The following is a 10,339-nucleotide window of genomic DNA, read 5'->3' as shown; positions in this document are numbered from 1 at the left end:
CGACGCGGCCGCGTCACTTTTCCGCGACCTGTACAGACCAGAAAGTGCTGGAAGTGACTTTTGGGCTGCTTTTGACCTAGTTTTCAGCCCAGAACACACAGATTAGAGGCTATAAAGTGGGAGAATGCATGTATTCATAATGATGCACTCATAATTCACTTTCCATGATTTAGATTTAGTTTTGAGAGAGGTTCTCTCCTCTCTCTCTTTAGGATTAGGATTTAGGATTTCTCTTAGTTTTAAGAGTGACTCTCAATCCCAGGTTCAATGTTCTTTTACTTTATGTTTATTTCTTATTTTCAAACATTTGAATGCTTGCTTGTATTAGTTATGTTGCCTATTTGGCCTATGCCACTTTCATGATGATTTTCTAATTTTATGTTATTTGAGGTATTTCTATTCATGATTGCTTTCTGTTATTTACATGATTATTGCTTCCCATCTGAAGGCATTTTTATTTGAGCAGCTTCAATTTTCTTTCCTTTTGGCGTTGGTTAAATAATTGGTGACTCTAGAGTTATCAAACTCATTGTTAGTTGAGAATTAGAATTAATTCATCCACCTAACTTACCTTCATAGTTAGAGGTTAACAAAGTGGGAGAAAAATCCAATTCTCATCACAATTGATAAGGATAACTGGGATAGGACCTCTGGTGCACGAAATTGTGATCACTACAACTTCGCACAACTAACCAGCAAGTGCACTGGGTCGTCCAAGTAATACCTTACGCGAGTAAGGGTCGATCCCACGGAGATTGGTGGTATGAAGCAAGCTATGGTCATCTTGTAAATCTCAGTCAGGCAGACTCAAATGGGTATAGTGATGAACGAAAATAACATAAAAGATAAAGATAGAGATACTTATGTAATTCATTGGTAGGAACTTCAGATAAGCGCATGAAGATGCCTTCCCTTCCGTCTCTCTGCTTTCCTACTATCTTCATCCAATCCTTCTTACTCCTTTCCATGGCAAGCTCATGTAGGGTTTCACCGTTGTCAATGGCTACCTCCCATCCTCTCATTGAAAGCGATTGCATATGCCCTGTCACGGTCATAGCGGAATTCATCTGTCGGTTCTCAATCAGGCCGGAATAGAATCCAGTGATTCTTTTGCGTCTGTCACTAACGCCCCGCCCTCAGGAGTTTGAAGCACATCACAGTCATTCAATCATTGAATCCTACTCAGAATACCACAGACAAGGTTTAGACCTTCCGGATTCTCTTGAATGCCGCCATCAGTTCTCGCCTATACCACGAAGATTCCTTTTAAAGAATCCAAGAGATATTCACTAAGCCTCATATGCTTGTAGAACAAGAATGGTTGTCAGTCACCTTGTTCGTGAGTGAGAATGATGATGAGTGTCAATCATCACCTTCATCAAGTTGAAGAACAAGTGATATCTTGGACAAAGAACAAGCGGAATTGAATAGAAGAACAATAGTAATTGCATTAATACTCGAGGTACAGCAGAGCTCCACACCTTAATCTATGGTGTGTAGAAACTCCACCGTTGAAAATACATAAGAACAAGGTCTAGGCATGGCCGTGAGGCCAGCCTCCCAATGATCTAAGAACTAGATGTCCAAAGATGATCTAGAGATCTAAAGTGATCAAAAGATGAAAATACAATAGTAAAAGGTCCTACTTATAGAAAACTAGTAGCCTAGGGTGTACAGAGATGAGTAAATGACATAAAAATCCACTTCCGGGCCCACTGGTGTGTGCTTGGGCTGAGCAATGAAGCATTTTCGTGTAGAGACTCTTCTTGGAGTTAAACGCCAGCTTTTATGCCAGTTTGAGCGTTTAACTCCCATTTAGGTGCCAGTTCCGGCGTTTAACGCTGGAATTTCTTGAGGTGACTTTGAACGCCGGTTTGGGCCATCAAATCTTGGGCAAAGTATGGACTATCATATATTGCTGGAAAGCCCAGGATGTCTACTTTCCAACGCCGTTGAGAGCGTGCCAATTGGGCTTCTATAGCTCTAGAAAATCCACTTCGAATGCAGGGAGGTCAGAATCCAACAGCATCTGCAGTCCTTTTGAGTCTCTGGATCAGATTTTTGCTCAGATCCCTCAATTTCAGCCAGAAAATACCTGAAATCATAGAAAAATACACAAACTCATAGTAAAGTCCAGAAAAGTGATTTTTAACTAAAAACTAATAAAAATATAATAAAAACTAACTAAAAGATACTAAAAACATACTAAAAACAATGCCAAAAAGCGTACAAATTATCCGCTCATCACAACACCAAACTTAAATTGTTGCTTGTCCCCAAGCAACTGAAAATCAAATAAGATAAAAAGAAGAGAATATACTATAGACTCCAAATTATCAATGAAACTTAGCTCCAAATTAGATGAGCGGGACTAGTAGCTTTTTGCCTCCGAACAGTTTTGGCATCTCACTTTATCCTTTGAAATTCAGAATGATTGGCTTCTTTAGGAACTCAGAATCCAGATAGTGTTATTGATTCTCCTAGTTAAGTATGATGATTCTTGAACACAGCTACTTATTGAGTCTTGGCCGTGGCCCAAAGCACTCTGTCTTCCAGTATTACCACCGGATACATACATGCCACAGACACATAATTGGGTGAACCTTTTCAGATTGTGACTCAGCTTTGCTAGAGTCCCCAATTAGAGGTGTCCAGGGTTCTTAAGCACACTCTTTTTGCCTTGGATCACAACTTTATTTCTTTCTTTTTCTTTCTTTTTCTTTTTCCCCTTTTTTTTTCTTTTTCGTTTTTCTCTTTCTCTTTTTTTTTTTTGTATTCACTGCTTTTTCTTGCTTCAAGAATCATTTTTATGATTTTTCAGATCCTCAGTAACATGTCTCCTTTTTCATCATTCTTTCAAGAGCCAACAATTTTAACATTCATGAACCACAAATTCAAAAGACATATGCACTGTTTAAGCATACATTCAGAAAACAAAAGTATTGCCACCACATCAAACTAATTAAGCTAGTTTTAAAGATGAATTTGAAATCCTGTACTTCTTGTTCTTTTGTAATAAAAACAGTTTTCATTTAAGAAAGGTGATGGATTCATATTCATAGCTTTAAGGCATAGACACTAAGACACTAATGATCACAAGACACAAACATAGATAAACATAAGCATGAAAATTTCGAAAAACAGGAAAATAAAGAACAAGGAGATTAAAGAACGGGTCCACCTTAGTGATGGCGGCTTGTTCTTCCTCTTGAAGATCCTATGGAGTGCTTGAGCTCCTCAATGTCTCTTCCTTGTCTTTGTTGCTCCTCTCTCATGATTCTTTGATCTTCTCTAATTTCATGGAGGAGGATGGAGTGTTCTTGGTGTTCCACCCTTAGTTGTCCCATGTTGGAACTCAATTCTCCTAGGGAGGTGTTGATTTGCTCCCAATAGTCTTGTGGAGGAAAGTGCATCCCTTGAGGTATCTCAGGGATCTCTTGATGAGAGGGGTCTCTTGTTTGCTCCATCCTTCTCTTAGTGATGGGCTTGAGGTCATGCCTTCTCAGTTGAACCGGCTTTGGATGCCATAAATGGTTATGGAAAAACAAAAAGCAATGCTTTTACCACACCAAACTTAAAAGGTTTGCTCGTCCTCGAGCAAAAGAAGAAAGAAGAGAGTAGAAGAAGAAGAAATGGAGGAGAGGGAGATGGCTTTGTGGTTCGGCCAAAAGGGGAAGAAGTAGTGTTTAGGGTGTGTGAAGATGAGGAGTGAAGAAAGGTTTATGGGGAAGAGGTATTGAGGTGATTGGTGAATGGGTAAAGAAGAAGAGAGAGTGTGGTGGGTTGGTGGGGATCCTGTGGGGTCCACAGATCCTGAGGTGTCAAGGAAAAGTCATCCCTGCACCAATGGCAACCAAAATCATGTTTTGTGCCAAATCTAGCGTTAAATGCCGGGCTGATGCCCATTCCTGGCGTTTAACGCCAGGTTCTTGCCTTTTTCTGGCGTTTAACGCCAGTCTGGTGCCCCTTTCTGGCGTTAAACGCCCAGAATGGTGCCAGACTGGGCGTTAAACGCCCAACTGCTAGCCTCACTGGCGTTTAAACGCCAGTGAGTTCTTCCTCCAGGGTGTACTGTTTTTCTTCCTGTTTTTCATTCTGTTTTTGCTTTTTCAATTGATTTTGTGACTTCTTATGATCATCAACCTACAAAAAACATAAAAAAAAGAAAATAGATAAAATATAATATTGGGTTGCCTCCCAACAAGCGCTTCTTTAATGTCAGTAGCTTGACAGAGGGCTCTTCATGGAGCCTCACAGATACTCAGAGCAATGTTGGAACCTCCCGACACCAAACTTAGAGTTTGAATGTGGGGGTTCAACACCAAACTTAGAGTTTGGTTGTGGCCTCCCAACACCAAACTTAGAGTTTGAGTGTGGGGGCTCTGTTTGTCTCTGATTTGAGAGAAGCTCTTCATGCTTCCTCTCCATGGTGATAGAGGGATATCCTTGAGCCTTAAACACAAAGGATTCTTCATTCACTTGAATGATCAGTTCACCTCTATCAACATCAATCACAGCCTTTGCTGTGGCTAGGAAGGGTCTGCCAAGGATGATGGTTTCATCCATGCATTTCCCAGTCTCTAGGACTATGAAATCAGTAGGGATATAATGGTCTTCAATCTTAACCAGAACATTCTCTACAAGTCCATAAGCTTGTTTTCTTGAGTTGTCTGCCATCTCTAGTGAGATTTTTGCAGCTTGTACCTCAAAGATCCTTAGCTTCTCCATTACTGAGAGAGGCATGAGGTTTACACTTGACCTTAAGTCACACAGAGCCTTCTTGAAGGTCATGGTGCCTATGGTACAAGGTATGGAAAACTTCCCAGGGTCTTGTCTCTTTTGAGGTAATTTCTGCCTAGACAAGTCATCCAGTTCTTTGGTGAGCAAAGGAGGTTCATCCTTCCAAGTCTCATTTCCAAATAACTTGTCATTTAGCTTCATGATTGCTCCAAGGTATTTAGCAACTTGCTCTTCAGTGACATACTCATCCTCTTCAGAGGAAGAATACTCATCAGAGCTCATAAAAGGCAGAAGTAAGTCCAATGGAATCTCTATGGTCTCATTTTGAGTCTCAGATTTCCATGGTTCCTCATTAGGGAACTCAGTGGAGGTCAGTGCACGCCCATTGAGGCCTTCCTCAGTGGCGTTCACCTCCTCTCCTTCCTCTCCAAATTCGGCCATGTTTATAGCTTTGCACTCTCCTTTTGGATTTTCTTCTGTGTTGCTTGGGAGAGTACTTGGAGGGAGTTCAGTAACTTTCTTGCTCAGCTGTCCCACTTGTGCCTCCAAATTTCTAATGGAGGACCTTGTTTCATTCATGAAACTTTGAGTGGTTTTAATTAGATCAGAGACCATGGTTGCTAAGTCAGAGGGGTTCTGCTTAGGATTCTCTGTCTGTTGCTGAGAAGATGATAGAAAAGGTTTGCCATTGTTAAACCTGTTTCTTCCACCATTATTATTGAAACCTTGTTGAGGTCTCTCTTGATTCTTCCATGAGAGATTTGGGTGATTTCTCCATGAAGAATTATAGGTGTTTCCATAGGGTTCTCCTAGGTAATTCACCTCTTCCATTGAAGGGTTCTCAGGATCATAAGCTTCTTCCTCAGATGAAGCATCCTTGGTACTACTTGGTGCATTTTGCATTCCAGACAGACTTTGAGAAATCAAATTGACATTGTTGAGTCAATATTTTATTCTGAGCCAAAATGGCGTTCAGAGTATCAATCTCAAGAACTCCTTTCTTCTGACTTGTCCCATTGTTCACAGGATTCCTTTCAGAAGTGTACATGAATTGGTTATTTGCAACCATCTCAATTAGCTCTTGAGCCTCTGTAGGCGTCTTCTTCAGATGAAGAGATCCTCCAGCAGAGCTATCCAAAGACATCTTGGATAGTTCAGAGAGACCATCATAGAAAATACCTATGATGCTCCATTCAGAAAGCATGTCAGAAGGACATTTTCTGATTAATTGTTTGTATCTTTCCCAAGCTTCATAGAGGGATTCTCCATCCTTCTGTCTGAAGGTTTGGACTTCCACTCTAAGCTTACTCCATCTTTGTGGTGGAAAGAACTTTGCCAAGAAGGCATTGACTAGCTTTTCCCAAGAGTCCAGGCTTTCTTTAGGTTGAGAGTCCAACCATATTCTAGCTCTGTCTCTTACAGCAAAAGGGAATAGCATCAGTCTATAGACCTCAGGGTCTACCCCATTAGTCTTGACTGTGTCATAGATTTGCAAGAATTCAGCTAAGAACTGATGAGGATCTTCCATTGGAAGTCCATGGAACTTGCAATTCTGTTGCATTAGAGAAACTAATTGAGGTTTAAGCTCAAAGTTGTTTGCTCCAATGGCAGGGATAGAGATGCTTCTCCCATAGAAGTCGGGAGTAGGTGCAGTAAAGTCACCCAGCACCTTCCTTGCATTGTTTGCATTATTGTTGTTTTCGGCTGCCATGTCTTCTTCTTCTTTGAAGAATTCGGTCAGGTCCTCTAAAGAGAGTTGTGCTTTGGCTTCTCTTAGCTTTCTCTTCAAGGTCCTTTCGGGTTCAGGGTCAGCTTCAACAAGAATGCCTTTGTCTCTGCTCCTGCTCATATGAAAGAGAAGAGAACAAGAAAATATGGAATCCTCTATGTCACAGTATAGAGATTCCTTGAGGTGTCAGAGGGAAAGAAAAGTAGAAGACAGAAGTAGGAAATTCGAACTTATCAAAGAAGATGGAGTTCGAATTTTGCATTAAGGAATAGAGTTAGTCCAAAAATAGAAGGATGTGAGAAGAAGGGAAGTAATTTTCGAAAATTTAAGTAAAAGATTTTGAAAACATTTTGAAAAACACTTAATTGATTTTCGAAAACAAAAGTGGGAAAGAAGTAAAGTGATTTTTGAAAAAGATTTTGAAATTAGAAATTAAAAAGATTTGATTGAAAACTATTTTGAAAAAGATGTGATTAAAAAGATATGATTTGAAAACAATTTTAAAAGATATGATTTGAAAACAATTTGAAAAGATATGATTTTAAAAATTAATGACTTGCCTAACAAGAAAAGATATGATTCAAACATAAAACCTTACTCAACAGAAAAGGCAAAAAATGTTCAATCAAATCATTAATTGTTAGTAAGTATCTTTGAAAAAGGAAAGAAATTGATTTTGAAAACATTTGATTGAAAAGATATGATTTGAAAAAGATTTGATTTTGAGAAACTTTGAAAACTTGAAAAAAAAATTGATTTTGAAAACAAAATCTTCCCCCTTTGCCATCCTGGCGTTAAACGCCCAGAATGGTGCACATTCTGGCGTTTAACACCCAAACTACTACCCTTTTGGGCGTTAAACGCCCAGCCAGGCACCCTGGCTGGCGTTTAAACGCCAGTCTGTCTTCTTCACTGGGCATTTTTGAATGCTCAGCTTTTTCTGTGTGATTCCTCTGCAGTATGTTCTGAATCTTCAATTCTCTGTATTATTGACTTGAAAAGACACAAATTAAAAATATTTTTGGATTTTTAATAATAAGGAATAATCAAAATGCAACTAAAATCTAATAACAATGCATGCAAGACACCAAACTTAGCAGTTTGTATACATGAGAAACAACAAAACACTCAAGTCAATAGAATTCAAAGATCAAAACAAGAAAATCATCAAGAACAACTTGAAGATTAATGAAGACACATGCATGAATTCGAAAAATGCAAGAAAAACAGAAACATGCAATTGACACCAAACTTAAAATGAGACACTAGACTTAAACAAGAAATATTTTTGGTTTTTATGATTTTGTAATTTTTTTTGTGCTTTTTCGAAAATTAAGTGAAAAGGAAAATAAAGGTATCAAAATTCTTAATGAGAATTCCAGGAATCATGCAATGCTAGTCTAAAGCTTTAGTCTAAAGGAATTAGACATAGCTAGCCAAGCTTCAGCAGGACATTGCATTCAAGAGCTAAATTGATGAGGATCAATCAGCCTTGGTGATGATAAGAACATCACCTTGAAACACTAGAATTCATTCTTAAGAACTCTGAAGAAAAATACCTAATCTAAGTAACAAGATGAACCGTCAGTTGTCCATACACAGAACAATCCCCGGCAACGGCGCCAAAAACTTGGTGCACGAAATTGTGATCACTACAACTTCGCACAACTAACCAGCAAGTGCACTGGGTCGTCCAAGTAATACCTTACGCGAGTAAGGGTCGATCCCACGGAGATTGGTGGTATGAAGCAAGCTATGGTCATCTTGTAAATCTCAGTCAGGCAGACTCAAATGGGTATAGTGATGAACGAAAATAACATAAAAGATAAAGATAGAGATACTTATGTAATTCATTGGTAGGAACTTCAGATAAGCGCATGAAGATGCCTTCTCTTCCGTCTCTCTGCTTTCCTACTGTCTTCATCCAATCCTTCTTACTCCTTTCCATGGCAAGCTCATGTAGGGTTTCACCGTTGTCAATGGCTACCTCCCATCCTCTCATTGAAAGCGATTGCATATGCCCTGTCACGGTCATAGCGGAATTCATCTGTCGGTTCTCAATCAGGCCGGAATAGAATCCAGTGATTCTTTTGCGTCTGTCACTAACGCCCCGCCCTCAGGAGTTTGAAGCACATCACAGTCATTCAATCATTGAATCCTACTCAGAATACCACAGACAAGGTTTAGACCTTCCGGATTCTCTTGAATGCCGCCATCAGTTCTCGCCTATACCACGAAGATTCCTTTTAAAGAATCCAAGAGATATTCACTAAGCCTCATATGCTTGTAGAACAAGAATGGTTGTCAGTCACCTTGTTCGTGAGTGAGAATGATGATGAGTGTCAATCATCACCTTCATCAAGTTGAAGAACAAGTGATATCTTGGACAAAGAACAAGCGGAATTGAATAGAAGAACAATAGTAATTGCATTAATACTCGAGGTACAGCAGAGCTCCACACCTTAATCTATGGTGTGTAGAAACTCCACCGTTGAAAATACATAAGAACAAGGTCTAGGCATGGCCGTGAGGCCAGCCTCCCAATGATCTAAGAACTAGATGTCCAAAGATGATCTAGAGATCTAAAGTGATCAAAAGATGAAAATACAATAGTAAAAGGTCCAACTTATAGAAAACTAGTAGCCTAGGGTGTACGGAGATGAGTAAATGACATAAAAATCCACTTCCGGGCCCACTTGGTGTGTGCTTGGGCTGAGCAATGAAGCATTTTCGTGTAGAGACTCTTCTTGGAGTTAAACGCCAGCTTTTATGCCAGTTTGGGCGTTTAACTCCCATTTAGGTGCCAGTTCCGGCGTTTAACGCTGGAATTTCTTGAGGTGACTTTGAACGCCGGTTTGGGCCATCAAATCTTGGGCAAAGTATAGACTATCATATATTGCTGGAAAGCCCCGGATGTCTACTTTCCAACGCCGTTGAGGGCGCGCCAATTGGGCTTCTATAGCTCTAGAAAATCCACTTAGAATGCAGGGAGGTCAGAATCCAACAGCATCTGCAGTCCTTTTGAGTCTCTGGATCAGATTTTTGCTCAGATCCCTCAATTTCAGCCAGAAAATACCTGAAATCACAGAAAAACACACAAACTCATAGTAAAGTCCAGAAAAGTGATTTTTAACTAAAAACTAATAAAAATATAATAAAAACTAACTAAAAGATACTAAAAACATACTAAAAACAATGCCAAAAAGCGTACAAATTATCCGCTCATCAACCTCCAGTTCTTTATACCTTGCCAAAGGTTTATTTTACAGCTATTAGTATTATTTTATTTTACTTATCATATAATATATTCGCACCTTACTTCCAAAACCCCAAGTTTACCTTTTTCATAACCAATAATAAGAACATACCTCCCTGCAATTTCTTGAGAAGACGACCCGAGGTTTAAATACTCGGTTATCAATTTATTTAGGGGTTTGTTACTTGTGACAACCAAAACGTTTGTACGAAGGGATTTCTGTCGGTTTAGAGACTATATCTACAACGCGACTGTTTTTATGACATTCTTTACTGGCAAAAATCCTAACGTCAAAATGGCGCCGTTGCCGGGGAATTGCAAACGTGTGCCTTATTGTTGGTTATTGTAAATATTTTTCAAAAAAAAAAATTCAGATTTTTATTTTAAAATTTTTTTTATCTTATCTTATCTTTTTCAAAAATCATATCTTTTTCAAAAATTATATCTTTTTCAAAATATTTCTTTTTATTAATTTTTATTTTTATTTTCTCTTACTACCATGAACTCTCACCCATTTGGCTATGAGTCTGGTTACAATTATGTTGCAGGAAGAGGAGATTATAATGACAACATGCACCATGGTTGGACAAATCAAAGATGGGAGGAGCCACAAG

General features: G+C 39.1%; 1 non-coding gene across 1 annotated transcript; it reads left to right on the top strand.

The window, feature by feature from the left end:
- The first annotated feature begins 5,938 nt into the window (after positions 1 to 5,938).
- Positions 5,939 to 6,046, top strand: LOC130964781 (small nucleolar RNA R71). The gene has a single exon (XR_009080855.1). It is a non-coding gene; the product is annotated as a small nucleolar RNA R71 (small nucleolar RNA).
- Positions 6,047 to 10,339: the final 4,293 nt, after the last annotated feature.

This window comes from Arachis stenosperma, chromosome 2, assembly GCF_014773155.1.
Source record: "Arachis stenosperma cultivar V10309 chromosome 2, arast.V10309.gnm1.PFL2, whole genome shotgun sequence".
NCBI lineage: Eukaryota > Viridiplantae > Streptophyta > Magnoliopsida > Fabales > Fabaceae > Arachis > Arachis stenosperma.
Note: the sequence above shows the minus strand (reverse complement) of the source record. Positions and strands in the feature narration are given on the sequence as shown.